At 39.8% G+C, this 22051-nt stretch overlaps 1 long non-coding RNA gene across 1 annotated transcript in view; it reads left to right on the top strand.

The window, feature by feature from the left end:
- The window catches only part of LOC129549329 (uncharacterized), an 80580-nt gene that overhangs the window by 47034 nt on the left and 11495 nt on the right, over window positions 1-22051 (top strand). Inside the window, exon 2 of the long non-coding RNA XR_008684541.2 lies at window positions 5672-5804. This is a non-coding gene — a long non-coding RNA (uncharacterized LOC129549329). The remainder of the gene's footprint in view (window positions 1-5671; window positions 5805-22051) is intronic.

Raw genomic sequence — 22051 nt, 5'->3', positions numbered from 1 at the left:
CTGAACAGACCTTGCCAAGCGAACGCATGCCAGAGCAGCACTTGGCTGAGTGGTCCTCACCAGCAGAGGAGTGACCTGGTTACCAGAAGGGCTCCGCTGTGGCTCCCAGTTAGTGAGGAGTGATGGGGCTGGAGGCACTGGCCTAGTCACTGCTAGCCAGTTTTCAACATTTTCCTCAGAATGTGCCATGTCGGCTAAAATTGTGAGGGTAGATAATAAAGCCTCAAGCATACCCGTTTCCTAATTTGGTTTTAGAGGGGAAACATGGTGCAGTGGTATTTCTCATTAGGCAATACACAGTGTAACACTTAGCAATTTGATTGAGAAAATGAGATTGTTTTATAATCCAGTGGGCTCCACATTCTCCTCAGATCTTTATTGCTTGGTCCTTATTAATTCAATAAGCAACCTGTATCATTAATATAGAAGACAAATAGGTTTCATAAGTGAAGTTCAAAAAAACTGAAGTGATAATAATATAACTGAGAACAGAGTTTCATTTATTTTTTATCAGCGGCAGATTGTACTTTTGGTAACTTCCATGCAAACAAACCAATATAGTCTTCTTCTGAAGGTGGTAATTGAGATGACAAAATTGTGGCATCTCCATTGACTGTGCTACCATGGAAATACATGTGTATGTGTGTTTAGTTACTAAGTCATGTCTGACTCTTTGTGACCCCATAGGCTGTATCCCACCAGGCTTCTCTGTCCATGGGATTTCCCATGCAAGCATACTGGAGTGGTTTGCCATTTCCTCCTCCAGGGAATCTTTCTGATGCACGGATCAAATTGAGGGCCACAGTAGTTTAATTATACCAAGAGTTACTATTGGAGTAAGCAAGCACAGACACGAAGAATCTTCTGCAGTACTTCTCACCACACCCTTTGCCCCCAAACACTGCTTCTGCTTTGGGGAAAAAAAAATCACTTTTATACAATAGCAGTTAATTAAATAACATCTGTCCCATTAAACAACTGTACATTGAATAATAACTACATTAACAGAAAAAAAGCCTCTGAAGAATAACTCTTTGGCATCCTTTTCTTTGCCAAGGACTCTGGGAGCCATGCCAGGAAAATACAATAAAATTTCCTAGACTAAAAGTTGTGTCCTTCCTTCTCCACTTTGTGTCTCCATAGTCTATGCCATTAAAAAAAAAAACAAAACTTTATTATCTTACTAGAAATTTGAGGGCCTTTCTTTAGTTTCTTTGAAACTTGCCTTGTATTTTCAGTGTTGTGGTTCTGTTTCAGTGGGATGATATTATAACCTCTTCATAAGACCATCATCTCTCTTTGTAGCTGATTTCCCACATTTTCAGTGATCTGTATTTTCCAGATATGGATGCAAATACTTCACCGCTGTACTTCATGGGGCTCTTATCCCAGCCACGCTTCTCATGGTCTCTTCCTTTCTCTGAATCTCAAAGCATAAGGAGGCAGGGCCATTTCTAAAATCAATTCCTGGCAGGAGAGAAAGGGCCTCCATGCATCAGGAAACCATTTCAAAGGTTAACAGGATATCCAAGGGCATTAATTAAACTTCTTTCTTAAATGAAGGCTCAGTGCTGTCAAAAGGTGGAGTGCATGAGGAGACAAGTCCAAAGCTACAGCTTCCTTCAAATAAAGAAATGAAGCTTTTCACAGACAAAGCCTGTTAAGCACATTCACCTCCCGACTGTGAGATGTAACAAATAAGAGGGAGATAGACTGTGGAACGGCCCTTAACTCAGGGAACAAAGGGCGCCTTCTATATTCTCTGTCACACTATGGTCTTGTCTCTAATTCAAAGAGCCCTAAAGATGGTGATAATTAAGCAAATGATTGATACCAAACCAGAGATGAATTTTTAGGTGCATTTGATATCAATTTTCTTCAGGGAGAGTATCTGTTTATTCCATTTAGCATTGATCCCTGCATAGGAGATTAAAAACTACATAGCCTTTGTTAAACAGTTTAAAAGAATTGGAGAATTTTCTTTCTGAGGCTTTGACTGATGAGATCCTTTGCCAAATTATGAAAGGAGAAAAATGGGAAAAAAATTACAGAATAACTATCATAGTCACTTTAGTTAGGGCATTTTCATATTTACATCTGCTATCAGCATTTGACAAGATGATGTCAAGGGCAAGGAAATAAACAGCCTGACTTTTGTTGTCACATGGGTACTAAGCCATATCAAGATGAAGTGCAGGCATTAGAAAATCGTCAGGGAACTTTGCGCACACAGACAGCCAGAGAGGCTTATCCAGTCACCAGGCAGTACAGTATCTCATATTTCTTAGATGTGAGTGAGTGGCATGTCAGAGATTAGGTAGAAAGTACATGATGCAGAACGAAAAATCCGCTTAAAATATGTCAGAAAATTTCAAAAGATTGTTTCATTAAAAATTTTCATTTTTGTATTAAAATGATTCAACCTACTTTTAAGTAGAGACATACCATGCTCAGACACTCAGTGGTGTCTGACTCTTTTGCAGCCCTGTGGATCCTTCTCCAGGGGATCCTCCTGACCCAGGAGTGGAACCCATGTCTCCGGCATTGGCAGGATTGTTTACCACTGAGCCACCTGGGAGGCCCAGTAGAGGCGTGATAGCTGCTAATGTTCCATGAGAAGATTGACAGGAGAGAACAGTCAGTCTCAAGTCTCAGCCTCAGGTTATTTCCAGTGTCAGGAGAACACTTTTCCAGCACCCATTCTCAGGTCCTGTCCATTTCCCTTTTTCCCTCGGGACTCGTCTTGTCTCTGCCTCAGTGACTCATACCCCCTTACAAATGCAAAAAGTTGGGGGGCAAAATAGAGGAAGAGAATGGAGTGGGCTATTCTCCAGGCTGAGGGTGTCAGGGGTGGCCAATCCTGGGTGATAGCTAAGTAGATGAAGGCCAGCAGGAAGCACGGGAGGGTCTGAACATTGGCCAGGTGTAGGTGATGGCACCACAGAGAAATTCAAAGCTGCAGAGGCCGGGCTACTGCGTGAGGGGCAGACAAGTCAGGAGAAGATGGAAAGTAGCTCCTGGGACTCAGAGACTTGCTTGGTTCCATCCTGAGTGTGTTTTCTGACTGGGACGGGATTGGCTTAGAGCATATTCCTGCAATAGTGGGAAGTGTCTGATCCAAAATGAATCGGGGAAATCCCAGCCCAAGGAGAAAGAGAGTTGGAGGACCATGCAGGACGCTGGTGTTCAAAATCCAGAGGAGACTAGAATTGTGGAATATATTGTAGAAACATGAAAGTTGGATGAGGGATCCAAGAATCCAGAATTGGAATACATGAAAATAAAAATCCCACAAAGGAGATCAGGAGAAGGAAGAGACAAAAACACTATGAGTGAAAAGAAGTCCCTCCTCTAAAGAGAAATTAAAAAGATAATAGCAACACTATCAACAACTCTATTCTTATGATTCTGAAATTTGAGTTGAAATGGCCAAATTCTTGAGAAAATATAGTGTGTAGAAGAGATCTAAAGAGAATTAAAAGCTTGAATAATTCTTTAAGTATTAAAATAATTAAATTAGTCTTCAAAAAACAGATAAGTAATAAAAATCTTCAATTAAAACCACAGAATCAGGTGATTATATAGGTGATTTCTACCAAATGTTCAAAATGTAGAGTATCCTTAATTTAATTTTTAATATAACAAGCTCTTCTTAATCGTCAGAAAAAGAGGAAATATCCAACTCATTTTATATAAAAAACCAAAAAAGCCATGTAAAAGGAAAATATGCAGGTCAATTTTACTTTATAATATAGGTGTAAAAATTCTAAAAATAATTTATATTCAAAAACTAGAAAATCAAATCCAGTGTGTTTTAAAAAAGAAAATGTACCCAGACGAGATTGGGTTTATTTACAGCAGGCAAAGAGGATTTATATTAAAATATATAATTCCCATTAATTAACATTTAGATGGTAAATAAAATTCATATTGAGCTTTAACATATTAGAGGCTCAGACAAATCTTTCCATAGAAAAACCTATCTAAATTTGTTCAACTCAGATTTTTTTCAGATTTCCCTTGAGCACTTAATTATCATTCTCCTTGTTTTTTGTTCATTCACTAAGTCGTGTTTGACTCTTCGTGACCCTATGAACTTCAGCATGCCACGCTTCCCTGTCCTTCACTATCTCCCTTTGTTTGCTTAAACTCATGTCCATTTTGAGTCAGTGATGTCCGCCAATCATCTCATCCTCTGTCGTTCCCTTCTCCTCTTGCCCTCAATCTTTCCCAGCATTAATTAGGGTCTTTTCCAATGAGTCAGCTGTTTGCATCAGGTGGCCAAAGTATTGGAACTTCAGCTTCAGCATCAGTCCTTCCAATGAATATTCAGGACATGAAGAATTAAGCATTTGTTACTGAATATTTAAGCTGTAAATATATAAAAAAATGAGTCTCTCCTGATTCTATATATGTAATTTTTCTTTTAGAACATCATGGTGTGATGCATTAGAAGTGACTCTGGGGCAAGAGGCATGAGGAAGGAAACTGTAGCCCTTTCATTACTAAATGAGCTAAGGACTCTTTGACTTGTTTGCATCACATCTTTCTAAAATACAAAATTATAATCTTTATCATTTATTTTGCCTCTCTATAGAGTTTTGAACTCTCTAGATTAGAAAAATATATTTTTTTATACTGAACAATTCACACACATTTTGTATTTGTGGTACTTTAATAAAACTCACCAACTAAAATCTCTTCTATCACTTTTGATAAATTGTGTGGTACCCATTGTCTAATAAAAAAAAAAGTCTAAAGAATTGAAGCCTCTAACTTCCATAATCAAGAGCCCACGAGGAACCACACGGCCCTCCCTTCTGAGCATGTGGCATTTTGGTGTGGTCATTCTGTCATGCCTGCTCCAACATGGACATGTTCACTTGAGAATTATTCAGACACTGCATTTTTTTGCATGGAGTACATGATATTTATGCAGATGTCATGATGAAAAATAGAAAACCACTAAACGTTTCACTGCAAAACATTATAAAATTTTCTGTGAAACATACAGCCTCCTCCAATCTCTGATTCTCAACTAGAACCTAAGCTCCATCTTCTCCCTGAGTGATACTCTATCTTAGAGAATCAAAATGCCTTATGGCCGGAAGGATACCTGAAAAATAGTGGGCACTGGTTGATGACTTTTAAAGGGCTGAATGGATGATAACTAGAATTTTACTTTCCATACTGACTCCCCACACCCACTCTGGAAGGCAGGACTTTTTTCTTCCTTTTTAAAAATGATGGTGTGCATAGTTCTCAAAACAGATCTACACCTAATGGATGGATTAATAATTATTGCAGTTGTTAAAGTGAATGACTGAGGCTGTTCAATCTAACACAATAGACATTTATTGAAGACATATTTTCGTATGATATGTGTTTGCCTTTTAAGGAAGGTTATTGAGTATGCATAGTACAAAGAATAAAAATAATGAGGACTAAGGCAAAGGGGAAATCTGTATAAAAAATAAAAATAAGAGCTTCTAAGTTGGCCCCCAAGGACCTCACCACTTTGTCTCCATGCTTTTGTACAATTCCATCCCTTCAAATGTAAGCTGGACCTGGTGGCTTCCTTTTAAAAGAATAGAATGTTACCAGAAGTGATCACTTCTGAGATTAGGTTACAAAAAGGCAGTAACTTACATCTTCTCAGTTGCTTTCTCAGTTTGCCATGAATGTGAGCTGACCTGTGATCAAGGCACCTCAACAAGGAACTGCGTGAGTCCTCTGACCAACAATGAGAAACTAAGGACTTCAACCCAACATCCTGTGAAGAGTCACAGCCTATCAGCAACCAGGTAAGTGATTCCAAGAAAGCAGATGCTCCTTTCCTTAAGCCCTTGGTCGAGATGACAGCCCTGGCCAGAATTTGATCACAGACAAGTATGAGACCTTGGAACAGAGACACTCAGCTAAGCTGCACTCACAGAAACTATGAGGCAATAAATGTTTATTGCTTTTTAAGCTCTAATGTTTGGGATAATTTATTATGCAGCAATAAGAAACTAATACATGCAGAAATAAAATTAACACATCAATACGTATATTGTGTGAGTTAATGGAGAGCCAAAGCAGAGAGAGACATCACTATTTACAAGAAATAGTATCCAGACAATAAATACGACTCAATTGTTTATAAGAATCATTGCTTTCCTACATGTTGCAGTTAGAAGAAATATTTCCCCTTAGTCCTTTTTAGGTGACCCCTGGTGATATCTTTATCCATAGGTTTACTCTCAGTAGATAACATCTCTAAGTATATGTCAGTGACAGAGTGCTGAAGCTTTGTTTGTGAGTATTTTTCTAAGAGGCAACAAAAATAGTGTAAAATACATATTATTTTGATGGTCAGGATTGATCTTAGGAGAAAATTTAGAGTATGGATGAATTCTAGCTCTTTTCTTAGTAAGAACTGGAGAGTGTAAGCTTTAAGGTTGTAATCAAAGCAAGATCCCAAAGTAAAGATATTTTGTTTTGCAATTTTAATGGTTTTTTAAAAAATTCATTTTATTGAAGTCTTGTTGATTGACAATGTTGTGTTAGTTTCTGGTGTATAGCAAAGTGGTTCAGCTTCATATATATTTTTTCTTTTCTTTTCATTATGGTTTATTACAGGATATTGAGTATAGTTCCCTGTGCTATATAGTAGGACCTTGCTTATCTGTCCAATGTATAATAATTTGTATCTGCTAACCCCACACTCCCAATCCCTCCTGCCCTCACCTCCCCGCCACCAGCAACCACAAGTCTCTATGCCTGTGAGTCTGTTCCTGTTTCATAGATAAGTTCTTTTGTGTCATATTTCAGATTCCACATATAAGTGACATCATATGGTATTTATCTTTCTCTTTCTGACTGACTTCGGTTAGTATGATCATCACTAGATCCATCCATGTCGTGTTGCAATTTTAAAAGATCCAAAAATTTTTTAAAAATCAATAGGGTAGAGGGTAGAATTAAGGTCCTTTTAATAAAATTAAATACAATGGTTAATACTTTTATATTGTTAATACTTTTGTAGTAAAATGTAGGCAAGCTGCATTAGAAAGAAGTTGTTGAAAGTGAGGCTAAGACAAGTCGTCTCCTCCTCCAGCAGCTTTTCAGGCCAAAGTCAACGACCAGTTAGTTACAAGGCATAAGCTTGTCTGTGAAACAGCCCGTGGATGGCGACCAGAGCTTTCTGGTCCTCAGAGTCTCAGTTGTACTAAGTTCCTTTCTGTGAACCTGCTCACTTTATCCTGAACTAGGAAATAACTCTACAAGGTGTCCAGAAATGAAGAGCATCTGTTTTCCTCGGCTCACTGGTAGCATCTATTCTTTCAGAAGGACAATTTATGCTGTTTCGAACAGACAGGATCCTGTATTCCATGTGTTATTAATGACTAGGTCATAATTTTTTCATTTAAATTTTATTGACTTGACTCTTTCCTTTTAATCCCCTTTAATTTTCTACAAATATTATTTCTGTCATATTTATATCCTTGATATAATTTTTTTCCTGGAGAACTTTAAAAACATACTTTCCACTTATGCAGCCTTCTAACCGAACAAAAATCTCATTTTCTGCTCTGTCTTTCCCCCGATTTGATCAAAAGGAACATGAAATTGTGGGGATGTCTGCAGGGAGATTTGTCAGTTTTTTCTTATTTACTTCGACTGTGAGGTATAAATTGAATTTGGGGCCCTCTCTTCAAGAATACACTATTTACTAACAATGATGTTAGTGGATCAGATATGGGTAAGGTTTTCTATGATGACCTTGTAAGGTGGGTTAGAGTGCTTCGGGGTTCTGGAATAATGGCTTGCTTTCTTTCATGTGCAAACTTGGCTTTTGTTTCTGACTATCTCCTTTGAACACCCTTGGTCTGCTGGAGAGTCAGTATATTTTTTATGTAAAACTGAATGATCTGAGGACAGCTGAATCACTTATTACTGCCATTTTAACAGACACAGCAGATGATCACATATTGACTCAGTGATTGTGATCATTATTGATTCTGAAGATAGACTACAGGAAGCAGTTAATACTGTTATGCCTGCCTCTTGGTTGAACTCACGTGACTTTACTCATTGGTAATTGTGGCTTGCCCAAGTTTGAGGCGGGATTAAAACTTGGAAACTGAGAAGATAATGAAAACCATTTTAAAATAGGAATGTGGCATATGTTAATGTAAATCAGCCATCCAAATTTCTTAATGAACACATTCAGTACTTAGATAATTATTCAGATATGGAAATGGTGGAGCCATCCGATAAAACCTCAAATGCATTAAAGAGCTTCCATATATGTGGAATAGATTATTATCCAAAATAATTAAAATTCAGCTGCAATTATAGAATGAACATATTACCTTCTATATCTCAGCACTGTTACATTTCCTTTTTAAAGTGGGACTTATTTATTTAGTGATTATTCTGGGATATTCAATTATTTGCTGTGGGGCTCCTCATCATTGCTATAAATTAACGAAACGGCTCTATTGTCCTTAGTAATCAGCAGAGTAGAAAGTGAGGAAAAGACAACACATTCTGAGGGCTGCTCAGCACTACCTCTATCTTTCTTTAATATTTGTTAGCTAAATATGGAATTTTAATTCCCTCCCTACTTATCAAGGACTCTTTTGCTTAATGGGCATACTCCTTAGGCACCTTGCTTACTTGCACTCTATCTTTTCACCTTACTCTTTTGAGATGTGTTATTTATAAACTGGCACAATATTCCGCACACATTTCTATGGAAAAACAGGAAAAAAATAGCTTCACCAATATTGAATAGCATCTGAGAGTTTTGAGCCTTCTCCTGGGCATCTTCTGGGCTTCCCTGATGCTCAGAGGGTAAAGAGTCTGCCTGCAATGCGGGAGACTCAGGTTCGATCCCTGGGTCAGGCAGATCCCCTGGAGAAGGAAATGGGCATCTTCAATGATATTGTCCCATTTGATCCTCCAGGAAGCACTTCAGAAATAGCTATAAGGGAATGTGCTTTTCAAGGAGGAAATAGACTCGTTGGCGCATCCTGTGTGTAGGTGGGTAAACTGAGATTCAAACTTAGGTCTGGTTGTAAAGCCCATGATTGTGACAAAGCAGCACATTCTTTCATTTATCCTGCATTGGCTTAGATTTGGCCATCTCATCAGCATTTCTCTTCTGTTCTACTACTCGGCAAGTGACACTTAGAATTTTTCCGACTTTTACCTTGTCATGGAAGATCAGAGATGTTCAAGTTTACGTGCCTCTATTTCCCCTAGACTTTGTGAATATTATGTAAGCTAATTCTATGGTAAACAAAATTCTTATGTTAATATCAATGGGAATTTTCAACCCAAGTAGAAACATCGGAAATTTGAGCTAAAATTAACCCTGCTGTGCTTCCCTCGTGGCTTGGATGGTAAAAATATGGCTGCAGTGTGGGAGACCTGGGTTCAGTCCCTGAGTTAGGAAGATCCCCTGGAGGAAGGCATGGCAACCCACTCCAGTATTCTTGCCTGGAGAATCCCATGGATAGAGGAGCCTGGCAGGCTATAATCCTTGGGGTTGCAAAGAGTCAGACACTACTGAATGACTAAGCACAGCATGTGTCTACAATCCAAAATATACTACCAAGTTAGGTAAAAACTTGTCATTTTGGTCAATTTCTCCATTGCCAATATAATATTAATAATACCAACAGTAACTGTAATAATGAACTCTATGCTTTACTGATTGTGAAATATAGTCTAGGCTTTCACCCACACAGAAACATTGCTAAGTAGGTTATGATTATCCAAGTTTTTCAAATGAGAAGCAATATGGTATGTTGTGGTTAAGAGATTCACCCAAAGTCTTACAGCTAGTAAGCGGCTATATTAAACTAATATTTTAAAACTTGCCCACCCCTGGTTAACATTATATATTTCCCTATTAGTTATATGTCACCTTTTCTTCTAAAAACCTGCCCTTGGTGTTTATTGCATTTGAGTTTTGTTTCACCAAGAGTTATCATGGTGACTGCTGAAATGATTTTGAAATCAGTAGTAATTACTTATACAAAGAGGATTTTGAAAATTCACAATTCTTCACCAAACATCTCATTGAGAAATTAAAGATCTCATTCCTGCTTTTCACATGAGGGGAAACAGAGACTTATGCATTATAATCTGCCTTTCCTTGTTGGTTCCCAGTGCATACCTTGAGAGAGTTACCTGTGGATGCCAAGACAAGTATTGTTCAGAAAATGCTTTACAGGTAGGGCTGTGTCTATCCACAAATCCCACTGATTAGCAGATTGTGGTGCAACGCACATGGGTAACTGACTCTGAGAATGCTGAATTCAGATTAAAACAAATGAAAATGCCATCTGCTGTGTGGTTAGATTATTAACCTCACTATGATCAATAATCAGATATGGGGATCTATCTATAGCTTTCAAAAAAGACCTTGATTAAGCCCACATATTAATTATGACAAGTCTGTAAATAGCCAAAATTTAAGCCAAACTGAAAATTACTATTCAAAAAATCTTGAAAAGAGAACATTATAAGAGGTCTTATTTGACATGGGTAAAAATGGGAAAGATTGAAGGTGGGAGGAGAAGGGGACGACAGAGGATGAGATGGTTGGATGGCATCACCAACTCAATGGAGATGAGCTTGGGTAAACTCCAGGAGTTGGTGATGGACAGGTAGGCCTGGCGTGCTGCAGTCCATGGGATCACAAAGAGTCGGACACGACTGAGCGACTGAACTGAACTGAAAAAATAGTATTTTAGATACAGAAGATACTGTTATATAGAGGTCTTCCAAAACTTCAATTGCCTAATGCCAGTATATATATATATATATATATTTTTTTTTTTTTACACATTACACATTTACATAATACATATTAGCTTCCCTGGTGGCTCAGACAGTAAAGAATCTGCTTGCAATACAGAAGACTTGGGTCTGATCCCTGGGTCGGGAATATCCCCTGGAGAAGAGAATGACAACTTAATTCTTGCTGGAGAATTCCATGGACAGAGGGACCTGGTGGGCTACAGTCCATGGAGTCATAAAGAGTCGGACACGACTGAGCAACTAACACTTTCACTTTTCATAATGTATACACAAAAGTAGAAAGTACAAGTTGTAAAATAAAATATATTCCTTCTGCCCTTGTTCAGTTCAGTTCAGTTCAGTCGCTCAGTCGTGTCCGACTCTCCGCGACCCCATGAATCACAGCACGCCAGGCCTCCCTATCCATCACCAACTCCCAGAGTTCACTCAAACTAATGTCCACAGAGTCGGTGATGCCATCCAGCCATCTCATTCTCTGTCGTCCCCTTCTCCTCCCGCCCCCAACCTTTCCCAGCATCAGAGTCTTTTCCAGTGAGTCAACTCGTCGCATGAGGTGGCCAAAGTATTGCAGTTTCAGCTTTAGCATCAGTCCCTCCAATGAACATCCAGGATTGATCTCCTCTAGAATGGACTGGTTGGATCTCCTTGCAATGGGTTGTAAAAACTATAAAAATCCTGGAATTCTACATTGCACCATGGAGCCTAATCCAAACTTTCACCCGCATAAATCAGTTCATATAAAGTTAGTCAGCTATAATTTGGTACATTTTGTCCCACTCTTAACCTGTTCTCTCGCTCGCTCAGTCGCTCAGTCGTGTGCGACTCTTTGCGACCCCATGAATCACAGCACGCCAGGCTCCCTGTCCATCACCAACTCCCAGAGTTCATTCAAACTCATGCCCATCAAGTCGGTGATACCATCCAGCCATCTCATTCTCTGTCGTCCCCGTCTCCTCCCGCCCCCAATCCCTCTCAACATCATAGTCTTTTCCAATGAGTCAACTTGTCACATGAGGTGGCCAAAGTATTGCAGTTTCAGCTTTAGCATCAGTCCTTCCAATGAACACCCAGGACTGATCTCCTCTAGAATGGACTGGTTGGATCTCCTTGCAGTCCAAGGGACTCTCAAGAGTCTTCTCCAGCACCACAGTTCAAAAGCATCAATTCTTCGTCAATCAGCTTTCTTCACAGTCCAACTCTCACATCCATACATGACCACTGGAAAAACCATAGCCTTGACTAGACATACCTTTGTTGGCAAAGTAATGTCTCTGCTTTTCAATATGCTATCTAGGCTAGTCATAACTTTCCTTCCAAGGAGCAAGCGTCTTTTAATTTCATGGCTGCAATCAGCATCCGCAGTGATTTTGGAGCCCCAAAAAATAAAGTCTGACACTGTTTCCACTGTTTCCCCATCTATTTGCCATGAAGTGATGGGACCAGATGCCATGATCTTTGTTTTCTGAATGTTGAGCTTCAAGCCAACCTTTTCACTCTCCTCATTCACTTTCATCAAGAGGCTTTTAGTTCCTCTTCACTTTCTGCCATAAAGGTGGTGTCATCTGCATATCTGAGGTGACTGATATTTCTCCCGGCAATCTTGATTCCAGCTGTGCTTCTTCCAGCCCAGCGTTCCTCATGATGTACTCTGCATATAAGTTGAATAAGCAAGGTGACAAGATACAATCTTGACGTACTCCTTTTCCTATTTGGAACCAGTCTGTTGGAACCAGTCCATGTCCAGTTCTAACTGTTGCTTCCTGACCTGCATACAGGTTTCTCAAGAGGCAGGTTAGGTGGTCTGGTATTCCCATCTCTTTCAGAATTTTCCACAGTTTATTGTGATCCACACAGTCAAAGGCTTTGGCATAGTCAATGAAGCAGAAATAGATGTTTTTCTGGAACTCTCTTGCTTTCTCCATGATCCAGCGGATGTTGTTTTTCTAGCGAAGTTACAGACAGTAGACAAGTCTTTCATTTTATACATTCTCTAAACCACGATGTAAACATTATTGGAGAAGAACATTCCTATTAATACCCTGTATCACCCATACCACCTCTGTTGGCTGTGTATTTTGCCCTTCACAAAGAGATGATACAGTCATAAACTGGGAGAAAGAAAGGCATTTGAATGGTGTTTCTTTGTCAGTTCATATTCGCCACACCTAAATCACATCCTCCTATTTTTTGCTACAAGGATACAGATAGAGAGATACATGTAGGAAACAAGGAAACTGCAAAAAGGGAAAGGAAAGGGACAGAAGACAGTGGAATGAAAACAGATCAGGCCATTTGTGAGGATGTTATCTACTGTGGGGTGGGGCAGAGTGAAGCCAATTTTTGTTGCTATTCTGTCTCTTAATCGTGTCCAACTCTTTGCAACCTCATGGACTGCAGCATGCCAGGCTTCACTGTCCTCCCCCGTCTCCCAGAGTTTGCTCAAACTCATGTCCATTGAGTTGGTGCTGCCATCCAACCACTTCACCCTCTGCCATCCCTTTCTCTTTTTACCTTCAATCTTTCCCAGCATCAGAGTCTTTTCTAATGAGTCAGCTCTTCGCATCAGGTGGCCAAAGTATTGGAGCTTCAGCATCAGTCCTTCTAATGAATATTCAGAATTGATTTCCTTTAGGATTGACTGGTTTGATCTTGCAATCCAAAGGACTCTGAAAAGTCTTCTCCAGCACCACAATTCAGAAGCATCGATTCTTCAGTTCTCAGCCTTCTTTATAATCCAGCTCTTATGTCTGTACATGACTACTGGAAAAACCATAGCTTTGACGATACAGATCTTTGTTGGCAAAGCAGATGTCTCTGCTTTTTAATATGCTGTCTCAGTCTGTCATAGCTTTTCTTCCAATGAGCTAGTGTCTTTTAACTTCATGGCTGCAGTCACCATCCTCAGTGATTTTGGAGCCCAAGAAAATAAAGTCTGTCACTGTTTCCACCTTCCCTCCTTCTATTTGCCATGAAGTGATGGGACCAGATGCCAGCCAATTAGGTTACCTAAAGATGCCCCTTCCCTTTAGCAACCCTCAAAGAACTGATGGCTTATTTCCATGGGGAAGGTGGTTGTGTAAATTGCCCAAAATGCTATTGAAATCCATCTCCTGGAGGATTCTGGAACATGTCTCTATTTAAAGAGTCTAATAATTGTGACAATGACAAGTATCACCTGCAGGACACTGAGTGATGATAGAAAACCGAAATTCAGGGTTTTGTGATTCACATACTGCAGAACACATGCCTCCTCGTTTTTCTTTCCTTCCAAGAAAACACCCCTTTGATATGTTCTGGCTGCAAAATTGGAGTCTGGCTTGTCTTGTTTTGTTTTGGTTTGGTTTCCCTAAAGAGAAATGATCCATAGATTCTTGTGGGGATAGAAAGTTGTCATGCAAAATGTGGGTGTTCCTGTAAATCATCTGTTCTGTTCCTTCGCTCAGTCGTGTCCGACTTTATGCGACCCCATGGACTGTAGCCTACCAGGCTTCTCCATCCATGGGATTCTCCAGGCAAGAATACTGGAGTGGGTTACCGTTTCTTCTCCAGGGGATCTTCCCGACCCAGGGATCGAACCCGGGTCTCCCACATTGGAGGCAGAAGCTTTAACCTCTGAGCCACCAGGGAAGCCCTTAATATTATGGGCATGTCTCACACTTCAGCGATATGTAGATTCCAAGGAGGGTTTACTCTCTTGTTTCCACCAAGTTTCAGAAGGACAAAAATTACCAAGAAGTGGTGATAACAAACTTCACTGTCTTTTGAAGATTCTTGTTTTTCTTAGAGATGAATAAAGCTCATGAAAATAATCCACATATTGACGTTCCTTACATCTTCATCATCATCACTTAGCTATTTTGTGAGGCAGATTTATCTATGTATAATCACAGATATATTTCTCTCTGTTATTCTTCGTCCTTTTGTGCTTTTATTTAGGATGAGAGGTTTTTTAAATTAAATTTTGTTTATTTCTGGCTGTGCTTGGTCTTTGTGTGCTGCACAGGCATTCTCTAGTTGCGAGTGCGGGGTACTCTCCAGGTTTGAGGTGTCGGCTGCTCATTACGGTGGCTTCTCCTGCGTGGAGCACGGGCTCTGGGGGGCATGGGCTTCAGTCGTTGTGGCACGTGGACTCAGCAGTTGCAGCTCTCGGGTTGCGGAGCACAGGCTCAGTTGTGGCGCACGGGCTTAGTTGCCCCAGAGTGTGGATCAGGGATTGAATCCGTGTTTCCTGCACTGGCAGGCAGATTCTTTACCACAGAGCCACCACCGAAACCCTGTTCAGTCCGGTCGCTCAGTCATGCCCGACTCTTTGCGACCCCATGAATCACAGCACGCCAGGCCTCCCTGTCCATCACCAACTCCCGGAGTTCACTCAAACTCATGTCCATCGAGTCGGTGATGCCATCCAGCCATCTCATTCTCCGTCGTCCCTTTCTCCTCCCGCCCCCAATCCCTTCCAGCATCAGAGTCTTTTCCAGTGAGTCAACTCGTCGCATGAGGTGGCCAAAGTACTGCAGTTTCAGCTTTAGCATCAGTCCTTCCAATGAAGACCCAGGACTGATCTCCTTTAGAATGGAGTGGTTGGATCTCCTTGCATTCCAAGGGACTCTCAAGAGTCTTCAACACCACAGTTCAAAACCATCAATTCTTCGGTGCTCAGATTTCTTCACAGTCCTTTTGTTAATGTTTGGAAAAAGGTCAACAAATAGGTTTTTTGTTTTGTTTACTTAAATGCAGTTTTTAATGCCAGATAAATACATTTGACAAATACTACTTTCATGTATGTGATTTTTTGCATGAATATCATCTTTAATAGCCATTTTTAGATGTCTGTTGTTTCAATGTTAATTGAGATCTAAATGAGAAAACAAACCCCCCCAAAATTGAGAATAGCATGTTAAGACAAGTATTTACAGCCCCTGAAATCATTATCTAAATGAGGAATTGCACAGAAAGGAGCAGAAGCCACTGAATGTGAAGTAAGAGGTTTCTGCAATGGTTACATTTTATAATTTCCCTTTGACACCGGTCTAATTCCTAGAGCAAAGTAATTTTTGACTCATCACTGGCTAATCTGAATGTATTTTGTGGTCTACATGAAGTAAAGTCGCCCAGGAATTTATAATCCAGAAAGCATTCTTGGTACTTTGAAATCTCTTTGGAGTGATGTATGGTTATTTCATCCAAGATTACCCTCTTAACAGGAGAATGTTACCAAGTTAACTGTGCCAGAGAGAGAATGAGAGCTAATTCAGCCAAGTGATAAGAAACTCGGAATAAATAATTTTATTTTCATCTCAGGTCTTCTAAAATATTTTTAGAAAGACCTTGGAAAAAGTCCTGTAACATCCTTTCACCTACTCATGAAATAGACTGCAATCATGGCTTCCTAGGTGACACAGTGGTAAAGAATCCTCCTGCCTATGCAGGAGACGCAAGAGACCTGGGTTTGATCCCTGGGTCGGGAAGATCCCCTGTAGGAGGAAATGGCAAACCACTCCAGTATTCTTGCCCAGAAAATCCCATGGGGGTCTCAAAACAGTCAGACATGACTGAGTAACTAAACAACACTAATGCTTTATTTATAGCATAGAATTTTGTGAGATCCAGAAATATTGTTCATAGAAATCAGGATGAAAATAAAAACTGGCTCATGTCTTATGCCTTACAAAGTTAGACTTTGTTGAAAACTAAGTAGGAAATTAATCTTTAAGTCCCCCCCACCTTTGTATTACATGTGGATTTGTGGTTATGAAACAGTCATAAACTTTTAGAGCTGGAAAGATCTTAGGAATGATCTGTTTTACAAATGAGAGAATTAAGATTGAAACATGTAAAATGGCACACCCAAATCCCCACATAGTTGAAATATACTCTAAGTAAGGTTGTTAACTTTCTGATAATTCATTCTTTTTAACACTCAAATAAGATTGAAAATGATGATCACACACTATCATGTCTTCTCGGAACATTTTCCTCTTCAGCCTTATGGTCTGGAGTTTAATGTGGCAGAAGCTTTTGTGTTCTTACGTGACAATGCTTCCCTGATGGTAGTCAGTTGGTCTAGGGATGATGATGGTGGTGATGCTAAAAACAGCCATCACTTGTTCATGGCTTGCCACAAGCCATATGCTCTTTGAGGCCCTTAAAATGCATAATTTTTTTCAATCCCTATAACACTTTGGGATGGCTATCTTTTTCAGATTTTCTAAATGGAGAGACTGAAATAGAGGTTAAACAGTTTATCAAAGATCACACATCTGGCAAGGGGCAGTGTGGTTCTGGAATCTGTGCACTGTATAGAAGGCGCTAAGTGTGGTCACCCATGAGACTGCTTAGAGGGTGCACCTCAGAGCAGTGTTGCAAAAATATGTCTTTTGCTTTCATTTATTTAACCAGTATTCACAACCACCTCCTCTGTGCCAGACTCTAGACGCTGAGGCTTACAGCGAAGTGAAAGGCGCTCAGTTGTGTCCAACTCTTTGCGACCCCATGGACTGGAATTCTCCAGGCCAGAACACTGGAGTGGGTAGCCTTTTCCTTCTCCAGGGGATCTTCCAAACCCAGGGATCGAACCCAGGTCTCCTGCATTGCAGGCGGATTCTTTACCAGCTGAGTCACAAGGGAAGATGTACTGAGGATTACAAGTACGGACCAAAAAATTAAATATAGGTCCCATCCCGAGAGAACGTACGTTCTCTTGGAAAGAAGCAGAAAGAAGGGAACAAACAACTGTGATAGTCCTAAGCACTCTGTGCTATGGTGTGCAGTGCCACAGAGCTGATCTTTGGGAGGAAATGTGGAGGGTGAAGCTAGGATGGTGAGGCAAACCAGCCATGTGAAGACTTAGGGCAGAGTGTTCTTGGCCTGTGGCAAAGGCAGGGGGCAGAAAGGCACTTGTTGCATTGGAGGGACAGAAAGCAGACCCCAGTAGCTGTCGGTAAAGCGGACCCCACTAGCTGGAAGGAGAGCTGGGGGCAATGAGCATGGAGAGGTCGGCTGGGCTAACAGATTTGTACTGCACTCCAGATTCACGTGACCACCTGCTATTCGACATTGCTATCTCCGTGTCTAAGAGCGAGCTCAAATCTAGCATGGCCAAACTCTTAGTGATTCTTTTATCTCCAAGTTTATTTCTTCTCCTGTCTTTTCATCTACACAGCTGCTCAAGACTGAAGCCTAGAAATTATTCTTGGTATTTCTTTTGCCCTCAGTTTCCACGTTCAATCCAGCACAGAGGTTTGTTAATTTTATCTCCACAATTATCTGGTATTGATCCACTTTTCACCTTGACTGAGATCTTCATATTTCTCATCACCATCATTACAGTATGGAATGCAAAAACCTTCTAATTGGTGTTCTGGTTTCTACTTTTGCCCCCAATTCATAATTTTTAAAAAGTAAGATGGCATGATTTTTCAGTAAGCAGCAAATCACATTTTATTCCTGATCAAAAATCTTTCAGTGACTTCTATTACCAGTAGGTTCAAATGAATCAAATTAAAATCCTTCACCGTAACCTGCAAGACACCTATTCTCTCCCCATCTTCATCTCTGTTTTCCTCCTTCTCCTTCACTGCATTCTAGCCAACAGGCGCTGTCTGTCTTATACCGTCTGATCACATTCTTGCCAAGGCCTCTTCTTGACACCAATCTAAAGTCATTCATTCCTAGGCACTTTTTTAATCATTATTACTTTGTCTAGTTTTCCTAGAAATCTTTGATCATACTTGAAATTATTTTGTTTACAGAAGGACACAGGAGGGGGCACTACCCTGTTCAGTTTCACCGCTGTATCCTAGCACCTGGAACCGTCAGCACAATGCAGAGACTCAGGAAAAATTTGTTCAATATGTGATCCCTTCCCTCTTCAATCCTTCAACCCTGTGTTTCTTATTATACTGTTAGCCTGAACAATGAAGGCCCAGGAACTGGTCAGGCAGAGACTGATATGTCCTCTATAGGCAGAAGATAGGAATAGCCCATGATTATGTTAATATTGTATGCCAGTAATTAATAATAAGCCCATTTTGACTTTTCTGATGTGCTTTGGTGTATCATCCAATTTAACCTGCCAACCACCTTGGAATGGGTATTATAATAATGTTTTTTATAATGTTGTTTGCCTTTCTATCATCTCCTCCTTATGGGAGCAGCCTTTCCTTATTCTGCAGTTACTCTGCAGAAATCTTGTAGTTGGGTGGAACTGATCTGCTCCTCAGGACCAAATACTGGCTGAATCCATGGCCTGGATGATCATAATTACTTTTCTTCTTGAAACCACAATGGTTCAGGGCTGGTCACATGACCCAAGCATGACTAATTGCGCTGCCCTGGGAAAGTTGCTATTTTTTTGTTTTTCTGTCAGTTCCAGAATTACATAAGTCCTCTCAACTCATGGTACAAAAAAAAACAAAACAAAATGAGCCAACAACTTTCCCACCATGTGTATAGGCACTAGCTCCTGGCTGGGAATGAAGCCAGCATGAAGGAAACAGTTAGTAGCGATGGAGAGAGAGAGAAAGCACCATTATTTGAGCAAATGGACACCGCTCAAGTAGGTTAGCACTCAGCATCTTAACACTCTGGGTAAACTGCCATAATAAATTCCTCTCTGCACTGAAACTAACTTGAATTGCATTTCTAAAGCTTGCATCCTATGAAATCTTAACTAAGTTAATTACTTTTCTCATTTTACAATGTGATATAGCTCAGAGAGAAATTAAGAAATTTGCCAGAAAGAAAAACTTTGAGGAAGCCTCTCTCACTTCAGGTCCTGTGCTCTTACTTATCAATAGATCAGCACCCTCAGGAAATCTTCATGGATTACTCCATGAAGTTTCATCTTCATGAAACACTCCTTTCAAAATTTTACTCTAATGGCAAATAGAATAGGTCTGATATGGACTGACATTACAATTGTTTTGATAATTTTTTTCCCCTCCTTTAAATAAAATATTTCTGCATTTTCTTTCTTTGGTGTATATCCAAGTTTCCACATAGGAAAAAAACATTACATTAGCATAATGCTTTGAATTTTATTTTTGTTCTGGTTTTCTCAAAATTTAGTTTTTAGTAACTGGAATGAAGCTCAGCTAAGTGATGGAATTGAAAACAATTGAAAATTATGTAGAATTATATAGATGTCAAGGGAAAGGTTCATAAAACTCGGAAATTGATACAATTAAAGTAAATGTGTAAAACTGATTACCAAGAGAGTGAACCATCTTTTATGAAAGTAAAATATAAAAAATTATCCTCTCCTATATTGGTTGCATTTTGAATTACACAGAATGAACATGAAAGGCTAATGGACTAATGGGTAGAAAAAAAGATACATTCTCATTTCACACTGTTGGTATTTCAGAACGCACAAATAGTCAAACTTCACGTTAGCAAATGCAGAAATGAGAATGAACAAACTCAAATATTCTTTGACTTATAGGAAAGATTGAATTCAAAGGTTATGAATGCTGAATTGCACATTAGCAGCCTCATCATATATCATTTTGCTTTTTATAGATGGTTACACTGTCTATTCCATTAATCAAATCAGAAAATTTAATCATCTTAGATTCTTCCCTCTTTTCAGTTCACCTTCCCTGTCATTACCATTTCAACTTATCACTTTTGTCTTATACATTGCTTTTTTCAGCTTTATTGAGATGTAACTGACAAAATTTAAGGTATTTAAGTGTACTATGTGATGATTTTATATACTTATACATTGTGAAAGGATTCCCCCCATTAAGTGAACACAGTCATCACCTCACTTATTTGCTTACCCTCTTTCCCCATTTTTGGTGAGAGCATTTCATTTCCACCCTTTTAGCAAATTTCAATTATGAAATTTTATGAATGTCACCAGCTGAAATCCTCATATTTTATATATTAGGTGCTTCAGTTCAGTCGCTCAGTTGTGTATGACTCTTAGACCTTTTTCATCTTATAACTGAAAGTTTGTAGCCTTTAACCAACAGGTCTGTATTTCCTTCCTCCTCTAGTTGTTCTTAACTGTTCACTGCTCCTAGTTCAGCATCTCTTGCTCCATCACCGTCTCGTCCTCTCATTAGGCTTTAATAGGCTCTGTCTGTTACAATCCAGCCTCAATATAGCAAAGAGATTATTTAAAAGCACAGAATTGACTATGTCACACTTAATACCCCTGAATTCCTATTATTTAAAACATAAAGTTTAAAAATAAGGTTGCCCAAAAGTATCTGTTAGGCACCCTACTTGGAAATGGAATACAAAGTAGAATAAGGTGGGAGGCTTCCCTTAAAGGAACATTAATATGGATACGATTGGGGAGGTAGAAAGTCAGCCAAAAACAGATCATTTCAATATAACACGGAACGTGTTACAGAGGGAACCCAGAGTGTCATGGGGCTCAGTGGAGGAAGACTTAACATAGTCTAAATTTTTGGGGAAGTTTCCTGGTGGGATTATCCCTGAGTTGAGGCTTAATAGATCATGCAGGCTCAGAGGGAAGGGAAGCATAGATGATTATCCAGACAGATATAGGAGCAGGAGAAAATGAAGGGTTTCTGTTGTTCAATCACCAAGTTATGTCTGATTCTTCACAACCCCATGGGCTGTAGCATGCCAGCCTTCCCTATCCCTCACCATCTCCTGGAGTTTGCCCAAGTTCATGTCCATTGCATTGGTGATGCCATCCAACCATCTCATCCTCTGTTGCCCTCTTTTGCTTCTCCATACCCTGTAAGAGGGTGTGACATGGCACTTCTCAATAACTGCAAGGTAGGAAGTAGAGGTTCAGAAGGGTGGAAAAGGAGATAAGAAAGAGGTGTTATGAGTATACAACTTACAACCATTCAACAGCATTGATTGAGTGCCTTTCTGACCACCAGGCACTCTGTGGATACAGAGTAAATCTGAGAAAAGCTGTCTCAGCTCTCTTGGAGCTCACATTGTACACATTAGGAGTAAAAACAAACAAACAAACAAAAGCAAGTGTAAGTTCTGATGAGTGCTCTGAAGGAAAACACAAATGGCTGATAGAAAAAAGTGAGAGAGCAGACATATTCAGATTTTCTGATCAGGTCCCACTTAAATGCGAAAAGGAACTAACACATACAAGGCTGGAGGAAAGAGTCTCATTGCAAAGGACCTGAAGTAGGAAAGAGCTTGGCTTCTTTGAAGAACTGAAAAGAAGACCAAATGGTTATGGCAAGCAAGGGTGGCCTGGTGGCTAAAACTGAGATTGATGAGA

Source organism: Moschus berezovskii, chromosome 26, assembly GCF_049115385.1.
Source record: "Moschus berezovskii isolate FMDL1 chromosome 26, NW_MosBer_1.0, whole genome shotgun sequence".
Lineage (NCBI taxonomy): Eukaryota > Metazoa > Chordata > Mammalia > Artiodactyla > Moschidae > Moschus > Moschus berezovskii.
The sequence above is the reverse complement of the archived record's forward strand: the minus strand, read 5'-3'. Positions and strand labels throughout refer to the sequence as shown.